At 33.1% G+C, this 27,177-nt stretch overlaps 1 protein-coding gene and 1 non-coding gene across 2 annotated transcripts in view; one reads left to right on the top strand and one right to left on the bottom strand.

The window, feature by feature from the left end:
* Positions 1 to 27,177, top strand: part of Immp2l (inner mitochondrial membrane peptidase subunit 2) — an 877,042-nt gene that overhangs the window by 281,967 nt on the left and 567,898 nt on the right. The window lies entirely within an intron of this gene.
* LOC114090550 (U6 spliceosomal RNA) lies at positions 19,289 to 19,395 on the bottom strand. The gene has a single exon (XR_003582379.1). It is a non-coding gene; the product is annotated as a U6 spliceosomal RNA (small nuclear RNA).

Raw genomic sequence — 27,177 nt, 5'->3', positions numbered from 1 at the left:
CTTTTAAGTGAATGTCTTTTTATTCTTAAATTATAAGGTGAAATGCTGGGAGCCATTAGCCAAGTAGGTATGACAATTTCCTTGCCAGCGTACCCCATGTTGCTTAGTGGAAGGACTCATGGAAATAGGACATTTTGCAGTGACATTGCAGTTAGGTGACCTTGCTCAAGGACCAGGGTGGATCCGGGATTAGGGTGTTCCCGGTTTAGGATAATCGGGTTTAGGGCATTCCAGGTTTAAGATTATTCCTGCTGGGAATAGGGCGTATCCTGCTGCCTGAGTTCCCCTTGAGTTCTCAGGGGATTCAGACAGTATTTTTTGGGAGACAGAAGCCCAGTGAGAGTGGATTTGGGCAGAGAACGTGGATTTCCCCAGAACGTGATTGTAGACGGCTGGTTTGAGTTCGGGAATAAAGAGTTGCTGTTTGAATCTACAAGCTGTGTGGTGGCTCGTGATTTTGTGCCCAGCCAGACTGCGGCAGTGAAATAAGTGGCATTCTATCTGAAGTTAGAGACCATAGTACATGTAAAATAGTTTTGTATTTGGTTTTTAATTTTACAATTATTTGCATACTTTTATATTTTTCAAAATAATAAGTATTTGATTTGACTTAAAACTCTGCTATTTGTTCAGGCTTCCCCTGTGGATGATTTCTTTTCCTATACAGATTACATTTCTTCATTCTGCTTTATACAGTGTTGGAGCATGACAAGACAATGTAATAATACAAAAAGTTGAACAAAATTGATACTTGTTTGAGAAGGATATGAATGAGATAAAAATGTTTCTTAAATGGGCAGATACTGCTTTTGATATAAATTCTACATTGAAATCATCATTGTTTCCACAAATTCTACCCTGGCATGTAATGAATGGTATGTGATTTCAGAAACTGACAATTTGGCAGTTAATAGTAACACATTCAGAACTTACAGTCCTTTCTCCCTGTATGATCCCTTTTTTCATGCCTTAAGTGGGGTCACTGGGCCTTTCTCTACTTGTATTAAAAGTAATAAAGAATAGGCAAAATTTGAAAATGCCTCAGAGTTGCCAAAGTGCAGCAAAGATAATAGTTTGTATAGAGATGTGAAGATTTACTCATATCTCTATCCTAGGTGTGCAGTTTTCATTTCTGTTTTTTATGTCAAGGCTGAATTTTTGAAACCAGAAAGTTTACGTTTTTACCATTATGTTTTCCTATTGCTACCACCACAAAGTTAAAACCTATTACTGAAAGCCTGCCCTTGGCAAAACCGTGAGATAGGTGAAGTTTATCTTAGACCTCTGCTACATCCCCTTTCCAACTCTGCCAGCTGCCAAACATCCAATGCTCTTGAATTTCTCCTGCCTGGAGGGCTTCACACAGTGTTAGTGATCAGCTGCCTCCTGATCCCCTATGTCTTTCAGGGATATCAGCTTTTTAGAAGAGAGTGTCTCAGAGAAGTAATATATAACACATAAAGAAAACCCCTGGTGTGTACAATTTAAAACATCACGATGGTAGGGAGTTGATGAGTGAGAAAACTTGGGGCAGAAACCTTGTCCCAATCAAAAGCAAATGTTTTCGTAAGTGCTTCCTATCTTCTTTTTGTAAAGCTGCCAATTAAAAATTTCTTTAATTACAGTATATAAAATACATAATATAGAGGCATGAATAGCCAGCATTTACCTAATTCTTCTTTCAAAAAGTTACTCTTTAATGATATAAAACAATGTACTGAGCCTATTTTTATACAATAGGTCATGAACTCATACACATGTGGGAATGATTGTTTTTTAGTATTTCAATTTGTGTTCTATCTTGAAATCATATATTAATTAACCCAACCAATACCTTTGTGGGTGATAAATAATCTTATCCCTGAAGAATAGAATGTAGAAAAATGTAATATAATCTGAAAGCTTAAGAAGGGGAAAAGAAAAATTGCCCTTCTCAAATCTGTTAAAGATTGGGTTAAAGAGATAGCTCAAGGTTAAGAGTCTCCTGCTAAGAAGTTGCCCAGTAAATCAGTGAGAACTGGAAAGAGAGCATCTGAGCTTTTAGTCTCTCAGGGCAGGAAGTCGCTATTTCCTTTGAGGCGTGTTTATAATCACAGTAAGTGACCTCTGGAGACCAGTGCTTCTAGCAGTGAAGCAGATGGCATGATTTCTCCATCACCCTGCAGCTCAGGAGCCATAATGCTGACTAATTGGGATATGAATGTTAAATAATAACAAATTAGAATATGTTTAAATAATGGCATTGAATATATCTCAGTGATTTTATGTTTCCAAAGGACTTTACAATTATTTTTATTACCCATTTAAACTACCTAAAATTCCCTTAATTCAAAATCATAGTTTCTTTTCAATGATTAAACACATTGTCCATCTGGTAGAACCTAACATATTCTGATGAAGAATTTATATTTAGAAGGAAGAAGGGTTATCAACTCTAGCACTGGGTAAGGTCCTATAAAAGTTTATAGAAATATAGCATGTTAGCACTAAAAGGAATCTTGGAGGCTGGGAGGATATAAATTCGTAATTGTAGTCCTCAGACTAAATTCATTATTAAAAACCATTCAGATTACATGGTATTAAATCAGTTATGTAACCTGTGGGGAAACAGGCTCCTTCGATCATTGCAAAACTAGGGTCAAAAGATTTATCAAGCACACAGGGACCCTGACTTTTCCTTTCCCTGTCTGAATGAGGCTGTGATCATGCTCATGCTATCTGATTCAAGAAATAAGAGAGCTACTGTTTGCAAATATTCCTTCAAATAGAAGCATGCCTATTGCAGTGTTATTTCTTCCAGGGTAAATAATTTTAAACACATGTATAAAAAGGCTAGTGATATGACAAGAATCTTGTGATTTCATAGATTCGGAAGAAAGATTCCATATCTTTGGCTAATTAAATTGGGGACTTAGTTTAATACTCAGTGGGTATATGTAAGTTCATTTAAATCTTGATTTTATGAGAATAATACAATTTATGAAAGAAAAGTGACTTACCAAAACTGACAGATGTCATTAGAGCCACAGCTTGGAGATAGAACCCTGATCTCCTAATCCTGCCTAATTTTCTTTTATAATGGTTTGTCTCTTCATGACATAGAAAAGGAATCTCTGACCTCATGGCTTCTGATAATGGCCCCTTTATTTTTCAGTCATTTTTGCCTCCATTCATGTGTTTGTTCATGTAAGGAATATTTAGTAAGTATTAGCAATGATAGAGTCATAGCAGTGAACAAAACAGACTAAAGTCCCTGCCCTTGAGGAACTTACTTATAGTGGAGGAAGTCAGGCAGTAAATTACATAAGTAGAAAAGTTTTAATGTATGCTTAAATGTATGTTTAAGGTAGGTTAAGTGTGACCAAAAAAAAAAAAAGGCAAGAAAATTAAAGAGAAAGGGTCATGGATTTGCATGTGAGTTGCTAAAAGGGAAGACATGGCTGACTAGGTAATTGTTTACCTCCTTAATACAAAATCTACTCCTGTAATTCCTGCAAAAATATGTTTTCATTTCTTTGGAAATGGACTAGCAACCAAAACATCTATTGTATCTCTTCTTAACCACAGATACTCATTGCCTTGTCCTGTCCCCTGCCCCAACCCTTCTCTCATAGTGTTAGGGCATCATTTAGTTATCCTGTTTCCTGTCTTATGCTACTCTGAAATCTTAAGTAATTCCTGGGCAGGGCATTCTCTGATCCTTGAATATTCAGTGTTTCCCCTCTTCTTGGCCTTTATTCATTGTTTTTCTTTTAGGAATGCTCTTTTACCCAATGAAAAAGCCATATTTCAAAGTCCATTTCAAATGATCTCTCTTCTATAAAGTTTCTTCTGATTCTTCCTTTCCCACCACTTCAATCCAGTTACCTCTTTAAAGATACAAATTGGTCTCTAAGTGTGGACTATCACTGTTCCATGAGGATTTTGTAAATTAAATTGAATGATATGTATCAGATTTCCCTGAGAATCAGCGTTTTTAGCAAAAAAAGTGAATATTTCAATTGGGGCTCAATATTTTCTCAGTAAAATAAGGTGTAGAAGATAAAGCATTTAGTAGCATGTATTTCAAACAGGAAGAACATTTCTGTATTATAGCCTACACTATGTTCAGGGACAGTTGGTGAGAAAATATATTCACGTGCATTTATGTGGGAAGCTGGTTGTCAGCTGAGCCATGTGGAAATGAATCTGTCTTAAACTGTTTTCTGCTAAAATAAGCAACATTTCAGAAATGTTGTCTATCTCTTTAGATTAGTACTAAATTATCTCACAACTTTCTGAAGCTCATCAAGTTGATAATTGTTTCCAGTGATCTATAAAGAAGCTTGATTTAAACAATTAACCCTTTTGCTTCTTTGTAGAAAAGACAATGTAACAAAGGATTAGAAGTGATAGTGTCAATACAGATTATCATTGTTCTCATCCACTGGTCCATGTGCAAACAGACTGCATAGCGGTGTGTAGCAAAGACTCACCTCTAGGAGATTTGACATTTTCTCTACCCTTAATCCACATTTACCAAAGTCTAGGAACTGGTTCATTATAGTGAACAAAGTCTGGAAGTGTATGGCTGCGATTGTCCAGTGTCCTTATTGTTAGGGTAGAGGACAGCCTTCTAGCTGATCACATGAATTTTCCTTGGATTTCAATCTCATCATCTAATTTTCCCTGTAACCAGCTAGTCTGCTTCCATTATATCTCACTTTCTAGTTTATGATCAGTTCAAAGCTTGTGCTAGTTTACTAGCCCTGTCCCTCTTCAAGGTACCATCATTGTTCACCTTGTTGAAATGAACAACCTCCTAACTGGCTTCCCTATTTCTGCCCTTGGCACTCTAGAGTCTTTCCTCAAGACAACAGTGATAATTACCATGCCCCTCTTCTACTCCAAACTTTCCATTGTTTTCCCATCATTCTCTGAATAAAAGTCAAAGGCCTTACAACAGTTGATAATGCACTATATTATCTGTCCACTTATTTGCCTCCCTGGACTCACTTTTTATGAGTCTCCCAATTACAGTGCCCCAGCCACACTGGACCCTTCTTCCCCAAGCAAACACGCAGAACCAGATTGTCAAATATGAATAATATGAATTAGAATTCTTACCCAGTATCAAACTCTATTAAATAAGGCTAAGGGTACTAGCAACCAAAAGGCTTACACAGATGAGAGTTCAGTATAAGAAGGACATCTCCCAAGATCTTTCCCACATTAGTCATGATCTTTTGGCTCAGAATAGATGAGGTCTTCATATGAGGGTTTTGGGATTATGTAACACAGCAGGCACATTTAGATTGTGGATGTTCTCTATTTTTTATCTGTGTATGATATTCTCCAGAAAGATATGGCTCATAAATCTTAGGTTCTCTCTTATATGTGATCCTTAGTTAAAGACATCTTGATTCAGACACTTCAGAGATTGTTTCTTCTTCTTGAGTAAATATCACCAGTCTATTTATATAGACATATTTTCCAGAGGACAAGGGGTTTAGAATAGAGTTAACTGCCTTCTTTTCTAACCTCTCACCCCTAACTCTTTCCTCCAGTTTATGGTAGCACAATTGTCAAAAGGGCAATGTACTTGTTCTTCCCCTATTATGGAAAGGCTCTAGACTTACATCTTGTCACACAACCTATTCCTTCACTTCCTTCCAGTCTACCAACCTTCTTGATGAGACAATCCTTGCCTTCCTGTATAAAATTTTCAACTTCACTCCCTATATATTTCTATTTCTTTTCCAAGTCTTTTCCTCTGTTGCACTTCTCCCTATCTGAAATGTTATTATTACACTTATTCATCTTTTTAAAAATACAGTATTTATGAAAAATGTTACTATTGTAATATGACCCATCATATAGAAGACATAGAAACATAAGTGAACAAAATGAAGAGTAATTAGTGATTAATTTAAGGCCTTCCTGTTGCTTTGAGAACATATTTTATCCTGATCTTTTCATTTCAGTCAATTCATTTTTTCCTTCTCAAGCATAGTTTGTGATCAATTTCCTTTGAGTGAATGAAGACATTTACTTATCTTTAATGTATTTCTTCAAATATCTTCCTCATTCAGATTAGTGATAAAGGAATAACTCTCATTATCTCTCATTTACTGGTGTTTGAAGAATTTCTTTAGTAGTTTTCATGCAAATTTGGGGGTTTAGTAATTACACATCATTGTGCTAGGAAAATATAACTTGTTTAATAATTGAATCAAATGTCCTTTGGAAAAGTTGTTTTAGCTATGTATAGGCCATGTATTTTGTACCATTGTAATTATTCATTGTATTGTTTAAGCAAATAACCTAGTTTAAATAACCGCATAATGAGTTTTTAATTTATAGAGAAATGAATCTGTGGGGCAAATGGAGGTGAAAATACTATAAGAATTTGCCTTGTATAATAATTAAAGAATCACTTGAGTAAAATCCCCCCTGAACTTGTTTTTGTTGGACGAAAGAATGCAATTATATTAAAAATTAATACTTCAGTATAATATGAAACCAATGCCACTTGAATTATTATGTGCCAAATGAGGTTCCTGTAAACAATAACAAAATGGGTGACTGTGCAAATGAAAGCACTGAGTTATTTAAACTTGCAGTAGCATGTTTAATGAAATGCAGTGAAAGCAGAAAATGTTTAATTTAGTAACGGGTGACCTGAATCAATCTGTCCTATAGAACAATGGGCTAATTTTCACTTAAAACAAAATAACTGAATAGCCATTCCTGTTAATATATAATATGGACATTTTCATATTGTTCTTTTTAGTAAGACAGCCTTTGGGGTTTGACAGCTTTTAGTGTGATTTACTATGAGTTGTATGTGAAGCACTGCCAACCACATTCTTTGCTGGATTTTTCCCTTATAGAATTTGAAATGCTTTTTGTTTGCTTCTGGTTGGGTTGTATTAAGGACATAGTCTAAAACTTGAATGAAAAACATTTTCCTCTGGTATTAGGATATAATCATGTTAAGTCTATTTTTTAAAATTTTAAAGTTGTTTAAGATGCTTACCTACAAAACTAATGCAGTCCTATCCCCCATCTTAGAATATCACTCAAGTTGATCATATACCCAGATACTTTTTAGTCAGTATCTGAAACTGTTGCTTGCCATTATGTTTTCTGTATTGTAGAGTCAGTGCATTGTCTTCACAGCTGAAATATTTTGAAAACTTCTTTCTCAGGGGAGTGAATTCACATGATAATTTAATGTGGCAGTTCAGGACAGAGAGCTAAATTATTGAAGGAGGAGCCACCTTAAATCCCTTTAAGGGATATGCCATTTTATGATTAACCTGTGGTATGGAAAAAACTCCTGTTTTCTATTTTAAATTAGTTTTCACTCTGGGCAGCATGGTCCTCTATGAACAATGGACACATAGTGAACATCTATGGTGAGAATGAGAAGCTTTAAATATCTTTTTAAAATGAGACTACTGATTTGTAAAGTGGAGTACAATTCACGGTCTTAATCCTCTTTCAATGAAATGTTTCCTTGTCATATTCTATTGATTTGAAGTTGGTATCCAAACCAAATTAGAAATATATATATATATATATATATATATATATATAAAACATCTTACATAGTGAACCAAAATGCATCCCTAAAGTCACACTTCTAACTACTGTAGTGTTAGGAATGTTTCTCTATTTCTTTTTTTTTCACATCTGAATTTTGTAGATTATGAAAGTGTGGTATTCATGGAAAATATTGAATATTAGATTTAAATATTTTCAAAATTAAAAATTCAAAAATAGTAATTCATATGTGCATCAGGTGTGGAATCTTAAAAAAATCTTTAAAAAAATCTTTTGAAACCAAAATCTTTTGGTTTCAAAAGTAAAACGAAGTTCCACATTTACATGTGTTATTTTATAAATGTAACTTTGGTAAATAAATGTTGTGTATACATAATTAGCATAGTACTTTAAAATGAAGAAGAACAGATAGTTTTTTAATGAGTTTGCTAGAATATTATCTAAATAAAGTGACTAAGTGTTTTGTTCTAAATAAAAACAATCTCACTTTCCAAAGAAACAACATGCAATGTGTGGTAGAAATCTCTGTGCTTCACTTTCATTTTGGGAGAGATAAATTTTCATGGTTTATTATTTTAAACGATGAGGTTTTAGAACATTACTGCTCATTGAATATCTGTGAAATAGTGAAAATAAAACAAAAGCATTTATTGTTTCCAGAAGTATTCCTTGCAAATTGTGGCTTTGAACATTGAAATATAGAGTAAGCTAGTATGTGGGAGTTATTATGTGGTTAGAAGCAGTGTGCAGATGGATATTCTTTTTATTAACTCTAATATTTAGTCAAATCTTTTAGTTTAGGCAATAATTTTTAAAGGATTATTTGCTCTGAACATTCTAAAAATGTTTGTGTTAACCAAAGCATGGCATTTGAAGTGAATAGACTTCAGGTCAAGTCTTTCCTCATCCATCTCTGGCTCATATATCTTCTGGATCCTAGAAGATCACTTAACTTCTTGAGCCTTGTTTTCCTTAGTTATAAGCCAATATACATGGTCTATAACTCACATGGTTTATGGGAGTAAAATCACATATATGTGTTGATTACATATAATAATAATGAAATAATAGAATGACATAATTAATGATAATATTTATTATAGCCCATAATTAGTAAAACTTTTATATAATATTATTATTGTTATTATTATATGTTTACCCTATCATGAATCATTTTAAGTGCAGAGATTCTTTGTAAAGTGTAAGGTCATTACCCTTCTTTCTCTCTTTGCCTCTCCCACCATTCTTTTGTTTTGTACTCTGACATTTTCAAATTCTATGTTCAGAATTGTTTGTCAATATTGTGCTTATAATATATTTGAGAATGCATTATAGCTTCATATTGAAGATGACATTCAACTTGTGGTTGTGTTTCATTGGTTTTCTTATCAGTGATATTTGTAATCCTGTCATGGGAGAAGAGATATTTCCAGAAGAGTGTTCCAAGTTCCCAGATAGACATTGGAACTTGATTTAGGACAATTGGGGTCCTTGTTCTACTGATGAAAAAGAATTTTAACATGTGTCAGTACAGGCACATATTTATTTAGAAACACCGTCTTAAGAGTGAGAGAAGCATTTTGGTGGTTCCTGGCTCCTCTTTTAAAGGAAACTTGGTGAGGCTGGGTATGGGAAGGTATTAAGGATGACATCAGGCTGGTGATTATAAAATGATTTATGGTACTGGTCGTTCTTAGGATCTTTAGTTTGATGTGGTCTCCATTATATTTTCTTAACATCTTTTTTTAAAAATTTAATCTATTTATTGGTGTGCTAATTAGCAGTGCATCAGGTAGGTTTGCAGATATCCCAGAAACTTGGGAGTGAGTCTCCTGGGAAAGACACTGGTTTAAGGAGAGACAGGCCTAGAAATATCTATAGATGCTCAGATTAAAATTTTATTTTCTTGTCCTTTCTTTATGTCCCCTTTCTACCTATTTTTAATTTTTTTATCCTACCTTAGTCCTTTTTTAAAAAAATATTTTTTTAGTTGTAAATGGACACAATACCTTTATTTGTTTATTAATTTTTTTTAATGTGGTACTAAGGATCGAACCCAGGGTTCCACATGTGCTAGGCAAGTGCTCTACCATTGAGCCACAACCCAGCCCCACCTTAGTCCTTTTTAGAAGAAAAATTAGTCTCTCACAATTGATTTCCATTTTGAATGCTCTGGGAAGAAATATTTTTAAAAATGTACTGGTGTTTGTGGTTATAATAGTTGGATTGGCTTGGTGGTAGAATTACTAGGTAATTAGAAGTTGTATCAGTTCATAACTACTTGGTATATTGTGGAATACTGATTAAATGTAAAGTGGTTATATCTGGGTATGGAACAATGGATGATTTTTAAATATTCTGTATTATGTTACTTGAATTATGTTTGATAGTTATATGTATGTTTGCAATATAAAAACTATCAGTGATAAAGAGCTAAAGATTTTGTCTAAAAGTAATCTATATACTAGATAAGAAACTTGTGTAACTTGAATTTTTGTTTTTGCCTATATAATGTTGATATATTGGGTTCATCATTTATCCAGTAAACTAGGTATTAGGTATTATGACAGTCTAAGGTTTAAAATAGTACTTTGAGTACAGGATTAAGTTGTGAAATATTCTATTTCAGAATAGTTTTTCATCCATGAAATAGCATTCCTGTGTTCATTTCTGTTTACCAGATGAGAGGTTGATAAGTGCAAACAAAAAGTTCCACATTTGTTATGGCCCATTTTTATAAATATTCTCCTTTGTAAATTTGCATATGTTCAAAGATTTTATGATAATTCCAGAGTGCTTGGGACCATTACTTTGAGATGAGCAAAGCAAAGATAAAAAATAAATGTCTGCATAAATGATAATTAATTTTTCACAATACTAAATAATTAATTAATAATTAATATTCACTTTTTTTTTAAAACCATCTAAACCACTAAAGCAGAGTTCTTAAGGCCTTTGTAACAAAGAAGTCTTTCAATGAAGGTATTTTGGTAGTGTGTGGGGTAGGATTCCTGGCTCTAATAAGAAGCAAATTGATGCCTAGAATCTATGTCTTGTGAAGATCAGTTTTGAATGCCTTTGCAATCTGCAGAGTTAGATAATTTCCACAAAAAATTAAATATTTTTATTAGTGCATTCTAGTTATACATAATAGTTGTGTTCATTTTGACATACATACATAAAATTCAATTTGCTCCATTTCAGTCCCTGGTGCCTCCTTTACTCCCTCCCCATCTACTTCCCCTATTCCCATTCATCTACTGATCTTCTTCTATTTATTTATTTGTTGTTTAGTCAGTGCTTTGTGGATTTACATGAAGGTGGAGTTCACTGTTGTATATGTATATATGTATATAGTATAATTTTATCAAATTAATTCTGTAATGCTTTGTTCTTTTTCCCATTCCTCCTCCCTCTAAATCTCCTTCTTCTACTCTTGATCTTCCCTTTGTCCTTATGAAATCTGATCCCCCTCCTCTTTTTCCCTTACTTTGCTCTAGCTTCTGCATATGAGATAAAATATTCCACCCTCGATTTTCTAAGTCAGGCTTTTTTTCACTTAGCATAATGTTCTCAAATTCTATCCATTTACCTGAAAACTGCCATAATTTTACTCTTCTTTATGGCTAGTAAAATTCCCTGTGTGTGTATACATATATGTATATATGTATGTATATATACATACATGAATATGTATGTATATGTGCATGTGTATGTGTGTGCACGTGTGCACCACATTTTTCTTAACCCATTCATCTGTTGACAGGTACCTAGGTTGGTTCCATATCTTGGCTATTGTGAGTTGTGCTGCTATAAATATTGATATGGCTGTATCACATATATGCTTATTTTAGTTCTTTTGGATAAATACTGAGGAGTATGATAACTGGGTCATATGGTGATTATATTCCTATTCTTTTGAAGAATCTCCATACTGCCTTACATATTGGTTGTACTAATTTGCAGTCCCACCAATTGTGCAAGTATACCTTTGCCTCCACATCCTCACCAGCATTTATTATTATTTGTATTGTTGTTGCTTGCCATTCTAACTGGAGTGAGATTGAATCTCAATGTAGTTTTGATTTGTATTTCCCTAGTTCCAGGGATGCTGACTATTTTTTCATATATCTGTTGGCTTTTTTTTTTTTTTTGGCCATTTTAATTTCTTCTTTTCCACAAATATTTTGTTTGGCATTTTAGTATTGTTGAAAACTTTCATGTGGTTATTGTTATTGAAAAAAATGAATATATAGTTCATTGAAGAATCTTTATTTTTGGTCTATTGTAAATTTTTAGATCAGGCTGTGCTGATGGGGGCTTTCTGGGCTGAGTTTTCCTTGTCTTCCTTAGTTTGCCATAGACTCCCCTGGGCTTATTCACTTACTTATATAATTTGTCTGATTGTCATAAGCATTTTCCTGTGTGAATCTTTGCCTAAGCATTTTTGCCGGTTTTATAGATCAGGTTGTAAGGAACAGGTTTTGAGAGCCTTAACACACACTGATAAGTATTTTATAATCCTTTAATAACAAACTTGACAACAATTAGTTCATCTTATCGTTCTAAAACACATACTGTAGACTCACCTAATTTCAACCCTTCTAATGGATTCCCTCCTAGATTTTTGGTGTATCTTTTGCATGATCTTGGCTTGGCCTTTCCCCTCAAGGTCTTTTCTACTGGCAACTTCTGCAACCAAACTGAATCTCACCCAGCTACATCTCACCTCTGAGCCCTGCATGGTCTGTTGGCTGGAGTGCTGTTCTGCTGATACTGCCGTTTACAGGTGACAAGTCCTGCTTCTTACATGTTGAAGAATAACATTAGAGAAGCATGCTGAGTCAAGCATATAAAGCAGGGTTAATATAAAAAGGGGTAACATAGACTTCTCCCAAGAGGGAGAAGCGAGCCATAGCCGGTATCCTGGTATCCCAAGAAGTGAGGGTATTCTGCCTTTTTATATGTCCTAGACTTCATTTGTTCTCCTACTCTCTTGCCCTTTTCTTTCTCCTTCCTGCATATGTGACTAGGCCCAGGAGAGGCTTGGTGGGATGGCCCAAAGGTGAGAAGCAGATGGGCTGGAGGGGCCAAGGTGAAATGATATGGGTAAGAAGGGGGCATAATTAACAACTTTTATAACTCCTTGTAGGAAGGGACAATTCCTGGGACAGTTTACCTTGGCAACAGGTTGGAGCAGGGCAGGTTATCTAGAATAAGGGTGGAGGAAGGGCTCTGAGGGCATTTCAATCCCTCAGTGTGCAGTCTCCAACTTCCCAGACTTTAATTGGCCTCCTTGGTGGGACCTGACTTGATTTACCTAACTATACTGACTACTTGTCTAATTCTAGCTTCACTAACCTTGTTGATTTCAGTGAAGGAATGACACAGATTCTCCCACCTGCTCTCAACTGTCCCCCAAAGCCCCCAAATTATGAATGTTTTAAATTACAATAAGCCTCTCCATATTCTTTTTTCTTATCACATTTTCTATTTGTGATAGAAATTGGAACATTTATAGAAATAATAGGAAGACCAGGCAATGTTAGTAAAATCTGAAAGTTTTATAGATCACATTATATTATTTTTAATTTTAAAGATATCATTTCACATAGACATTAACTAAATATTAGTTTATGAATATTGACATAGTAAATCTTGCAACATAGTGATTTTTTAAATGTAGTGACCAGTAAAACTTGATAGAAACTCCATTTTCTAATGTTTGAGTCTTGAAAAATAAGTTCATGCATCTGAAATAATATCAAAAAAATCTCTGAATAATTATTCATATTTTGTGTCAGTGTTACTAATCACAAATAGACTCCTAATAGGTTCTCAAAAATAGAATTTTAATTTACACACTCAAAAACCCCAATTTAGAGTTGGCTTCAAGCCTAATGTAACATTAGAATCATGCTCATTAGAGATTCCTATTCTTTCCTCCCCTGTCTTCCATTTCAAATTATTACTGGTTTCTTTTCTTTTTTCCAGTGATTATATCCACTGTACTTTCTCTTTTGAAATCATATGACAGCTATTTTAAGTATATTTATGATGTTAGTTAGGGTACTTATTTATTTGCCATAATAACTTATGTCTATATTTGCTAGGTCTGAGTTTATACACTCATTTAAAACTTTTTCCATTGATATATTTCTAATAAATAACCAGAACAGACACATAAACATTTGTATGGGTGTGTGTGCACATACACACACCACACACACACACACCTTGAATTTGTTCCCACTTGTTGGTTGCCTGTGTCTTCCTTTCATATGTACCATATGCTTTATTTGAACCCACACCCAAGGGAAAGAATCTTTCATGTGGGTTTTGAATAGAAAAGATGTTCATAATCCTCCATTATCTATTTTAAGAAATGGTGATTGATAACAGTTTCAGAAATGTTCTCTTCTCACTTATTTAAAGCAAATTGTATTTCTCTTTTCTGTGTACATTATAGTTTTAACAGATAAGAGAATGTTTTGTTAGAGGACAGTTTACTACATTGGTCTTCAGACAGGTTCTCATATTAAGGCATAAAATTAATGAAGAAGGAGCTACAGAGCATTGTTACATTTTTAGGTGTAAGAAAGAAATTCAGTAGAGCTGGGCACAGTGGGTGTGTGCCTGTATTCCTAGCCACCCTGGAGGCTGTAGCAGGAGGGTCAGCCAACCTCAGCAACTTAGGGAGGCCCTAAGCAATTTAGTGAGAAATAAACAAAACAAAACAAAAAAAGTCTGGGGATGTAGCTCAGTGGGTTCAATCTCCAGTACACTCCTGAAAAAAAAAAGATCAATAAAAATATGACTGTTTTCCCCAAAGAATTCTTAGAATCAGTTTGTAAATATTTAGTTAAGAACAATAAGAAATAGGAATATAGAATTGATTATTTTTATTTTCTAAAGCAGTAACTCTACTGTCATGTGATTATGGCCCAATAGAAGAAGAACTATAAGAGCTATTGTTGTGGATATTACTAATCCCTGTGGGAATTTACCAGTACAGTGTGCCTTCCTGCCAGAGTGATTCAGTTCTCTTACGACTCTTAATTCTAAAAGAATATTTAGATGAAAAATTACTGATGATATAGAACACTTTCAGCATAATAAATATTTCATAAATCAATATCTAATAAATGAATAATTTGTTTTCAGAATAAAAAATGTTTCTTGAATGATCAAATGGCCAATGAAAAAGGCAACATTATGCCATATTTATAAAAAAATTCCTGTTGTTTCTTCTGAAGAGGGTCACTTTTTAAGGTAAAAAAAAGAATAAGTAATTTTTTTTCATAAGAGTATTTTCACCTTCATGTAATTGGGTCACAAGAAAAGTGCACAAAGAGAAATTTAGTATGTGACAGAAATGTTAAGTTTTCCTGTTTGTTCCCAATAAGATATAGTTTAGTACATGTAGCAAATTAAGAAGTAGTAGTCATCTAATACTAGGCAATAGATTATTTCTAAATAATGTAATCATTATGAAAAATAATTGTATGCTGAAGTTCAAAAAACTTAATTAGTGGAGGAATATTTATAGGTTTCACTTTCCTTTCTGGACATTACAACATGCTTCTGCTTTTAGTCTCTCAACATTTTCTCTGTTGGTCAGTATCATAATCTAGTTGTGCCATAGGCTTTGATTTGAGTTTGAGGAACATTTAGAGTGGTCATCTAAGTATGTCCAGAATTTTCTACATGAAGCCTGAAGAATGAATAGGGATTGTAAAAAAAGCTCCCAGCAGGCTCATTGTGCGATATAAATGGCTCACTAGGAGAAATACTGCTGATGCAAAAACTACACGGGTGGTTCTGGTTAATGAATTGTGTTTTGTAGCCCATGGGATTTTTTTTAACCACTCCAAAATCTGCCTTCCCACTGTTCCTTTCACTGCATCCCTGGATTTGAAGTATTGTTATGATGAAGTCCCTTTTGTTTTCTTTTATGCTCTAGAGTTGGAACTATGAAAGGCAGATTCATTTATTGTTTAGTTGAATCAGTATGACTGCAATTCCACAAACAAATTGGACTTCAGTTAATAGTGCTTTGTCATAAATAAACTTGGAAGAGATTGGATTCTCTCTCCCAGCTGATACACTTCAGCTGTGCCTTAAAATCTTCCTCTAAAAGGGACTGATTTATTGCAGAACTGATTGATCACTGAGAACACACACCTGTCCTTGTTCTGCTCTATTGTTGCTGTCTCTATTTCCCTAAAGCATATTCAGCAAAAGTTTATGGTAAGGGAAACTCATATTCTATTTTCTGAACTAGGGTTTTCATTTTATTCTCCGTTTAAAACAATCAGCTCTATGATACACAGCCTTCTCAATAAAGATTCTTCATGATCTGGAAAGAAAATCTATTTCATAGATGTAGAGCATTTTCCATGGTTGGGTCAGGAGAATCATATTTTTCACATATAATGTTAGTACATCTTAAAATTTAACAACATGTTTTTCTAGAGGCTGCAACTACCTTATCAATACCTGCAAATACCTCTTTTAATTTACAGTGAAATTTTTGTTTTATTCACTAAAGTGAATTTACTTCATTTTGTTTCACATTATTCAGTTCCATAAATCTTCTGAAGACATTGAAAATATGGTATTTTCTTCCTTGACTGGAAAAGCATTCAACTTTTATTTATTTATTTATTTGGGTACTGGGGATTGAACTAAGGGGCACTTAACCACTGAGCCACATCTCCAGCCTTATTTTGTAGTTTTTATTTAGAGACAGGGACTTACTGAGTTGCTTAGCACCTCATTTTTGCTGAGGCTAGCTTGGAACTCTTGATCCTCCTGTCTCAGCCTCTGGAGCTTCTGGGATTACAGGTGCTCGCCCCTATACCCGGCTGCATTCAACTGTATAAGTATAAAATTATACTTGATACTTATAGTATTAAAATAATAATTAAAGCATAACATACATTTGGCTCAACCTATAGAACTTAAGTTAAAAATTCATAACAAGTAGCATTTTGTTTCCTTGATTAAAATAATTTTTGTGGTCATTTATACTATATTGATAAATGATAAAGATCATTTGAAGCACAAGTTTGTCCTTGTCAAATAGGTTAGTTTAACTTTAAATTTTTAAGCTTTCTTTTTCTTTTGATACTTTTTACCTTTAATTTGAGGTAAATACTATATCCATTGTTACAGCTTAGATATGTTAATACATAGAATTGTTGAATGACCTCAAAATCATATAGCTAAGTTGTAGAACCTGAATATGCATTGGTTTTCTGTCTAGTTCTACACAAGCCCTTTGGAGAGGATAGTATGCCATGTGCTCCAGATGCCAAACAGAGAACTACAGGATTTGTTTGCCCAGCTCCATTTTGTGAATGGAAATATTTACTTGTACCTTTATATATTGTGCTTCTCGGAGAAATGTAACAAGGTAATTGGACTGACTACCAATGCAAATTGGGTCAATAGCCTCACCTATAAAAGCTATCCCTTATAATAGACTTGACAGTATCACAGATCTATTAAAAAAAATGGAACCACCCCCAACATGAAGTAATGGGAGTGTCAGGTATACAACACATGGTACAATCCTTCCTTTTAATTACCAATTGAGAACAAAATCCAATTTTGCAGCTGGTCCTTCTTCATTTTATTTGCCTTGACTAAAGCTCATACCTAAGGGGTTTGAAACATGACAGACAACAGGTGTGAATATGTATCTAATAATTGATTGCAGTTTCTGTCCTTTCTTTAAAAATTGGCTATACTGAAAACAGATGTAATGCTAATAAAATATCTTTCCCCCCATGTGTAATATGCTTTCCAATTCATGGTTAGATTATATATCTGAATCAAACCAGAAACTTAAATAAGTCAAGTTATTAAATTATTCTTGCTAGAAGAATGGATTTTGAAGGAATGATGAGTTTCAGTTAAGTGAAATTGGCAAGTGGCTGTTAATTATAGCCTAGTATAACATTGATTTGTGACTAGGAGAAATGAAAACATAGCAGGAAAAGTGCATCCTTAAGGAAACATTCTGTATTATTGATGCACTTTGTTTCCTTAACAGTCACTACAAAAACTTTATTTGAATTGAAATTTGATTGTACTAAGGGGGAAGTCCATTTATTGTCAATTTTAAAACATTGATTACTGTGAAATTAAGATGGTAATCCCAAATTATTAGTAACTATTAATAACTAATTCTACCACTCTTCTTTAAAGACAAAAGGTGTTTTATTATATACAAGATCCCTTTTTTAATAGCAGAAGTTACAAAATACCACTTAATTACATTTAGTAAGAACAGTTAGGCTTACTCATTGTGCAGATTTAACAGACTATTGAAACAAAATCAGTTGATTTGACTTCTTTTTTCCCACTCCATTTTTTCCAGTGGCTGTAACTCTCATCTTCTTGCCCAATTAATGGGATTTGGCAGTAAAACATAAGCAGTTGAAAAAATGTGGGAGAAGATTAAGTTTTCTGGATTTCATAAAGGATCACCAGAGATAAAGAGATTGTAAAAGAGGTGGTCTTATATCAGGCTGATATTCTGTGTTAGGCACTTGTCTATTTTCTATCAGAGACAAGTGGACCTAAATTTAAAACCTTTGCCTTAAGAGTATTATTTTTGTTTTTATAGGTTTTTGGTAAATGTGATGAATTCAGCCAAATAGGTGTTCATAATTCTTGCACATTTCATATTTGTTTTGTTATTATGTATGAGAACATGAGATTCAAATTATACTCAATGTTTGTGAAAATTAACAGTGGACAGTGGTTTGATGTTTAATTACCATAAATTAGGCTTTATAGAAATTAGTGCCTTAGAGACTGACTACAGGTTTTTGAGTTCTGAGAGTACTGACTTTTATAGATGACATTTGTGTAAAGAAAATAAGTTATGGAGATGATTCCAGGGAAAATAAGTGTATTTACTCATAGATGTATCTTGATTTATAAGTTTGGCATAGGATAATGTTGATCAAAATGTAAATTTGAACCAGTCATTGAAGTTCCAGTTGGTATAGGCCTGGAATTAGTCCAAATTTACACATGAGACAGCTGATTTCTCTCCCTCACTCCCCTGCCCCAATATATAATTGTCTAGTCAGACCATTTTATGATTTATAAATCATTTTAATGATTTCCAGAGGCATTGAAAGGTTACTGTTACTGTAAGCATTGTGACATATACCTGATTCTTCTTCTGTAGGCTAGCTGATGGGTATCTTGATATTCTGTAAATTCTCTACCCCCATAAAGAAAGCTATTATTACTACAGTTATACTAGGTATATTACATGCATTTTCAGATTAATTTGAAAGATAGTTTTCTTGTGCCTGTTATACAATTGTAAAAATTTTAAAGAATTCAAGGAACTTACTCAAGGTTTTATAGGTGCTAACTGGCAAAATTTGGACCTAAACTCGGTCTAGTTGCAAAATCTTGACTTTTTCACACACTGTTATGAATTATTTAAATATATTTATACTATATTTGTTTACTTATATTTAAATAATTTTCACACATTGATGTTTTACCTGCCATGGGGTTATTATCACTCTAAAACCTTCCTTCTATATCTTTTTGTTGTGTGTCTTACTTCAGAGTAAGTTAAAATATTGAATCAGTGAATGTGCTGTGTTAATCATAAAACTAAAAAAGAAAAGAATCTTCCAGTCAATTGGGACAAGTCACAATAAATAATTTTAGGAAAGATTTTTATAAGATATCAGTTTCTAAAAAAAGTATGGAATTCCTCACGAATTTGTGTGTCATCCTTGTTCAGAGGCCCTGCAAATCTCCTTTGTATTAGTCCAATTTTAGTATATGTGCTACTGAAATGAGCACAGATTATTCAGTTTTTAAGGCTTAGGATAGCATTGGGGTTTGTTTTCCAATTTCTTTAAATGAGTTACCCTTTCTAATTTTGAATAGTATCAAAATAAGAAACTATGAGGTACTTTTAAGGTATATTCACTCAATACTTATCATTTATTTTAGGAGCACTATGTGGCAGACATTGTTCTTGTGTATAGAAATATTAAATTCTTCAAATAAGATATTTTTTTCTTATTTTGTGAATTATATCTTTTTTCCTTTGTCTGTTTTTAAAGTTTTATAAATTCTTTCAGAAACTTCGGTATTATAGATTCTTATTTTCTATGACCAGAGAATGTCCATTTAATTGTATTAGAGTATTTCAGCCTAAATGGAATTACATGGACTAGATTTATATTTCTGCCTCAAAATAACTAAAATGAACAAGTACACATGTGAAAGATTAGTTTTCACACATTTGATAAATTGCAGCTAAAACTGTGATTACTTAAGAATGGAAAAATGAACTAAGCCCTATAATTGTGCCAGCTTACTGCCAATAGAGATTTTCCAGTACTTGGCACAGGAAAGAAAACCCATGTGAAACTTAGCAGCTTCCCAGGGTTCACATAACTGAACTGGGAGTCTGGGGAGGTCTGGTAGTTAAAGTTTTCAGGGCAGAGTACAAGATTTAGAGAAAGATATAGAAACAAAAACTATAAAGATTTAAAGAAATCTACCTTAGATACTTTTGCTGTGTATCACTCAGCACATCAGGAAACTATACATGGCTGACACCTTAATTATCTCAAAAAGAACACAGGGAACAATCCTCAGAATTCACAGAATAATTTGTGTTTATATCAGCCAGAAAATGGAAAACCTTCATAATTAATAAAGTCCTTTTATAGTCAGACCACTGCCCTAGCAATGAAACAAATTCAGGCCTAGATTTGACGTTGCTTCAGTTCTTTCTAATAAAGCTTGAAAGCAAACTTCTATATGAGTAACTGTTGCCAAGTAACTTAACTGTTTTCCAAACAAAGCTTAGGAATGCTAAGAACACAAGAATATCTAGTTCTTCAAAAAGTTAAGTTCATAATGTTTAAAATCTAATAAAAATTACTAGTTATGTAAATACACAGGAAACCATGATTCAAAATGAGTAGAAAACTAACAAAACAAAAATGTCTAGAAATGACACAAATGATAGAAGTAGTACATACTAATGATAGGTGTATCAAAAGAGTTACTATTACCTTTTATCTGTTCAAGAAAGTAAAGATTAAATATACTAAGTATAAATATTGAAGATATGAAAAATATACAAATCTAACTTCTAGAGATAAATAACATAGTGTCTAAGCTGAAAAGTTCCTGGGTATAAAGCAGTGAACACCCCATAAGAAAAGATCAAGAGGTGGACAGTATAGTTATTTATAGAAATTACCCAAATGAAACACAGAGAGAAAAATTAGTAAAAAGTATATCAGTGATCTGTGAGACAATTTCCAGTGGCTCAATATATGCATAATTGAAGTGTAAGTGGAGGAGGAGGAAGAGGAGTAAGATGAATTAAGACATAAATATTTCAAAAAATAGTGGGAAAGAGAGAAAAAATAATTAAAAACTATAAACTCAGATCCAACAAACTCAGAGGCCAAGAAAATGATAGCAAGGTATTTCATAATCAAATTGCTTAATACCACTGATAAGGAGAATACTTTAAAAATTCAGATAAGAGACATATAAAGTAAAGAGAAACAAGGATGGCAAGAGGTTTTTTTAACTGGGAATAATATAATACAGATACAAGGAAATAACATTTTTAAAGTATTAAAAGAGAGGGGCTGGGTTGTGGCTCAGTGGTAGAGTGCTTGCCTAGTGTGAGGCCCTGGGTTCAATCCTCAGCACCACATGAATATCAATGAATAAAATAAAGCTATTAATAAAAGTGTTAAAAGAGAGAAACTACCAATGTGAAATTATCTTTCCAAAATAAAGATAAAATGAAAACTTGCTTATGCATAGTGAAGTTGAAGCAATTAATCACTGGCATGCTGTGGTGAAGGAAATGTTTTAAAAAAGTACGTCAGACAAAAGAAAAATGTTATCAGATGGAAACAGACTATGGAAAGGAAGAAAGAGCACTGGAGATGGTAAAATTTCCATAAATCAATAAGCATATGGAAGATTTGAATGCTTTTCATATGGTACAACTGACATTTACATAATACTCCATCCAACACAGTAAAAAACATATTCTTTTCAAGCACATAGGAAATTACCAGGATCAACTATATTCTGGATGTAAAATAAGACCCAATATAATAAAAAGGTTGTGCATCATACCAACATACTTTTTCAGTTTAATGGAATTAAATTAGGAATTGATAACAAATACCTTGAAAATTCCAACATATTTGAAAATGAAATAATACTTCTACAAATTACTCACTTTAAAGAAGAAATCAGAAACAAATGAAGAAAATGTTTTGAATTGAATGAAAATGAAAACACATCATAATTTGTTGAATGTAAATAAAGCAATACTTGGAAATTTATAGCACTAATTATATGAGTACTCCAATCCTACTATATTAAAGTCACTAATTAGTGGATAATTTATCCTTCTTAGTTTCCCCAAATAATTCTGCCTATGGAGGGATCTTTTAGTTACTGAGTAAGCATAATATTTAATTTTCAATATGGTGCTGCAAAGCAATTGATGTGTAAAAATTATATGCTGTATTTGGAATTCCTGAATTTTAACATTTAAACTTTATTAGGTATTATTTTCTAATTATGTCAAATAGTCAGAATATTGGTTACTTTTTAATCTATTTCATAGAAGTTGAATATGGATTTCAGAAGAACTGTCTTCTGTTATCTAAGTTCATGCTATCAGTGCTGGCACTAAACATCAATAAATGTTTGATCTGACACTGATCAAACATATTTTTATGAATCTTTATTTTTCAAGTGTAAAATTCACATTTTGGAAACATTTTTTGCATCCTGAATAAAATAATTATTTGTAAATTTTTTCTTAGTCATCTCAGTGAAATGATCATAAATTGAATTGATCAAATACCTCTGATTTCATTTGCTTATTTCCCCAAATTCTGATTTTGTTTGAATATCGGAGAGCATTTTGGATCAAATTCTATTACAAAGGAGATTTTAAGGTATTTGATTTGGAATTTTTAAAACGAGATCACATTTTAAAAATTTTAAGGTATTAAAATTTGGAATTTTAAAATGAGATCACATTTTCTTTTTACATACAAATCAGCCAAGCAATTATACAAGACCAATTATTTAGAATGATAAGCTTTGCTTTAAACATTAGAGTTCATATTTCTTATTATTATATAAGGAAATTACTTATTTTAAAAATTGGCTAACTTGGGCCTCGGATTGTGGGCTCAGTGGTAGAGTACTCACCTTGCATGCGCGAGGCACTGGGTTTGATCCTCAGCACCACATAAAAACAAACAAATAAACAAATAAATAAAGGTATTGTGTCCAACTACAATTGAAAAAAAAATTTAAAACCCCATCAGTGAACTTATTTGTCTTCATTTAATGAAATTTATTTTCAGTGTATAAAAAGTACTTTCATCTAGCAGTTACTGATCATTAAAGATGAGTTAGGTTCAGTATTTTCAAGGGGAATAGAGAAATAAGAGAGATTTTTGTCGTGAAGTTGGTTACCCTAATGGGAGTGGTTTGCTGCCTGGCAAGACAGAAGTTGCAGTAAAGTGAATTATGTTCTATGATTGAGTTATAATCATAATGCTTTTAAAGCACAGAAAGCTCTATTAGTATTAGCTGGTAAGGGAACTCCTTTCCCAATGAGTTGAGAAGGAAATTCTAGGCTCATAGAAAACGTAAATATTCAAAATTGTTGACTTACACAGGGATATGAATTGGAAGTAATGGGTGGGCATGTAAAGGTAATAGGGATAAGTTATAGAGTTTAGATTTCCTATTATATATGGGGATATACTATAGAGTGAATGACCTAATCCTATTTTCCAGTTGTGATCTGTCATTCTGAAGTTATTCTGTAGTATGTAATGGAGGAGTAACTGATGACTACAAGTGAGAAGAGTGGTTTAGAACTTCTTAGTATTTGCTGTTGGTCTGTTTTCTTTTCATTTAAAAGTTGGAAAATCTAATTTAAGGTGGGCTAACATAAATAATAAATAAATGTATTGATTTAGGAAATTCAAAATTTCTGAGCCAGACCCAGCAGACTTGAGGACTGGCCTATATAGTTTTACACTGTACTGGTCTCTCAGTAGGTTATGGATTGTGAGTTCACATGACTAAATGACTTTCCTTCTTTTTTTAAATTCCCACCCAAATGAGTCAGTATGGTGGATTAATTATGAAAAGTGTATATGTTTCTGTGAGATGTATTGCTCATTTTATTGACCGTTTTTCTTTAAACTGAAGATTCTTTGTTGACACATTATGAACTGCTCCTAGGACCATAGGTATAAAAATACTGGCAAAAATTCTGTATTCTGACTCCTATATAAAGTTTATGGAAGGATAATTTTTGTTGAATTATCATGTTTAAATTTATGCTACTCGTTTACACTTAAAAAAGTGAATGAAGTAGTTGTGTAAATACTTAATATTGATTCATCTATTCCACATTTATTAATCATTTATTTTATTTTTATTTGTAGTAATTAGTTATATATCATAATAGAATATATTTGACATATTATACATTATGTGAAGTATAATTCTTCTTCTGGTTATACATGATGTAGAATGTCATTGGTTATACAATTATACATGCATATACGATAGTAATATCTGATTCATGTTATTATCTTTCCTATTCCCATTCCCTTAATTTCCCTTTTTCTAATCCAAAGTACCTCTATTCTTCTCTACCTGTACTCTTTATTGTGAATTAGCATACACATATGGATTTTTTTGACATTGACTTATTTTACTTAGCATGATATTCTCCAGCTCCATCCATTCACCAGCAAATGCCATAATTTTATTCTTCTTTAAGACCGAGTAATATTCCATTGTGTATATATACCTCATTTTCCTTATCCACTCACCTATTAAAGGGTACCTATGTTGGTTCCATAGTTTAGCTATTGTGAATCAGGCTATTATAAACATTGATGTGGATGTGTCATTTCTTTTTCTCATTTGTGATACTGATTGTGTATGTGAAAGTAATTTTGTTTGGTATAGTTTTTATTTTTGAGAAATGTTTTCCTAAACATTTTCGAGAACTATCTTAAGGTTAATATTGACTTGCTAGATAAATTCAGATTGATTTCCTTGATAGTACACTACAATTTGGCAGTATTCCATATAAAAAAATTATTATACTTGACAGTTGTATCATATGATATTCCTTGAGAAACCCTCAGAAGAGTGTTTTGGTTATTTTTGGAGTGCCTACACTTACACCTTTTTATAAAGATTATAAATCACATATATACAGTACAATTTTTCATCTCTCTGGTTGTATATAAAGTATGTTCCCAATGTAATGCATTCTGCTGTCATTTATTTTTTAAAAATCAATTAAAAATTTAAAAAGAGAGAAAAAAGATTATAATACATATTTACTCATAGTTTTCTGTCTTTATTTTACTTCAACTACTCAGTCATCATTCATTTATTCTCTTCCAGTGAACAAATATTTACTAAGCTCCTACAATATGTGTTGTTCCTGGTGGATAAATAGACATGAATATTTTCCCTCATGGGACTTTTGCTGTGTTGGGAAAGACAGATTAAAAAAAATAAGCATACTAAGTTGACAACTGGTATGAGGGGAAAAAAGGATGCATTACGAGGGAGGTTGCAGCCTACTTTAGAATGAGCCAAGTGAGTGGTCTCTCTGGGGAGATAGCATTCAGCAAGAGCTGATGGTGATTAGGAGTTGTTTTTCTTGGTAAATATTTGGAGGAAAGCCTTTACAAATACTTAGATGAGAGAAAGCTGGGTGGCTTGGAAGAATCAAAGATTTGTGGTGGTTAGGAGTGAAGACTAAGTTTGAGCAAAATAAGCTTTTGCTGTTTGGTTATTTCCATGTTTTAGAAAGTATGAAATAAAGTTCATTAAGCACTCCTGCATTAACTATAGTAGTAGGAAACATATAATAGTATAAAATATTGGAATAATTTACTTCAGCCATTTGAAAAATGAAAAAAAAAATCAGTGTTACATTTTGTCACTTATTAAGCATGTGCAGAGATAGACCCAGTAAACTGATTGCTGATAGAATATTTGAATAATTCTTGGTTTCAATATTGTAGATATTTTCCTTTGTGTGTGTGTGTGTGTATATATATAAATGTGTATATATACACTTATACATTTACTTGTTTAGCTGGGTTCAAATATTGAGTATATTGTTGATTAAAGTCTCTTCAGAGTATCTCTATTAAATCAGTATTTATTGACAACATTCTTTAAAAAAAAAAAAAAGCCAGGTAGGGTTCAATTTCCATTCTTCCTTTATTGAAATGCCATTTTGCAGCCCTCTCTTTTTAAAGATTATTTATTTTCATTTACTAAAGTGAAATGAAAGACAAGACATACTACTGTTGGCTTAGTGGAACAGTGTGATCCTTGAACTAACAATATGTCTTAAATATTTTAGTCTAAATGAGCTGTTGGGAGCAAGCATTTTTCATTTGCAACTCACAGGATTCCTTTGTATTCCATTATCTCAAAACCTACATTATTGTTACAGATTCTAGTTGCATTTATTTGTTAAACTAACTCCTTGAAATTCTCTTTGTGGTCCTATTGTCTTGAAAATGGTTTTGTTGCTCAAAGCAACTTGAAATTCCCTTTTGCTTGAGTACTTCATTCTTTCACCTGTTTTCTCTACTTGTTAAGTAACATTGCTCTTGCTTAATTTGGGAGCTTTAGAGTTGGCTTTACTTCATGTGGCCCAAGACCTGATGACAGTGTGTAGACCTTGGGGAAATCACTTGAATCTTGTGTGCTTCTCGGTCCATGTATGGTTTGACTTCATCTGAAGGCTTGCCTACTTTCAGTCTCTTCTCTTTCTTCCTAGCCCAATAACATTTTTCTAACTTATGTAGAAATTTAGCTTACCAACAGTATAACTACAACTCTACTAATACTGAATCTACTTATATGACCACTGACAGTCTCATTAAGTGTCTTTGCCATATAAGGACTTCAGGTGGGATGTCCTTTTCAGATTCATCTGAAAATATCTCCCATTTTATTGTCTACATTTTGGCTTCATTGGGTGTTCTTTTTTATTGATCATTTCTTGACCTCCTCCCCTCTTCCACCCTGCCCATAAGTGTGTATATAAGCATTTTTACCTTTGTGATCTGACAAGAACAACTTAGAGGAGGAAAGGTTTATTTTGATTCACAGTTCCAGAAGTTCAGTTCATGGTCACTCAAAACTCCATAGCTCTGAGTCTGAGGTGAGGTAGAACATCAGACAGAAGAGCATGGTAGAGGAAAGCAGCTCAGGATATGATAACCAGGAAGGGCGGGGTGGGGTGGGTGGGGTGGGGAGCATGTGTACTCCGCTTACCAAGGGCAAAATATAAGGTCCCAGTGACCTACTTCCTCCAGCTACACCCTATAGGTACTACCCACTTAATTATTCAAGTTGATTAAGCCACTGATTAGGTTGTAGTTTTTATAATCTAGTCCTTTAACCTCTAAACATTCTTTTATTGTCTTACCCATGAGCTTTTGGAAGACACCACATATCAAAACCATAAAACTGTGGTAGTTAACTTTGTGTTGCTGTGACAATATA

The sequence above is a fragment of the Marmota flaviventris genome, chromosome 1 (assembly GCF_047511675.1).
Source record: "Marmota flaviventris isolate mMarFla1 chromosome 1, mMarFla1.hap1, whole genome shotgun sequence".
In the NCBI taxonomy this organism is placed as follows: Eukaryota; Metazoa; Chordata; class Mammalia; order Rodentia; family Sciuridae; genus Marmota; species Marmota flaviventris.
This window is presented reverse-complemented; position numbering and strand designations above follow the sequence as displayed.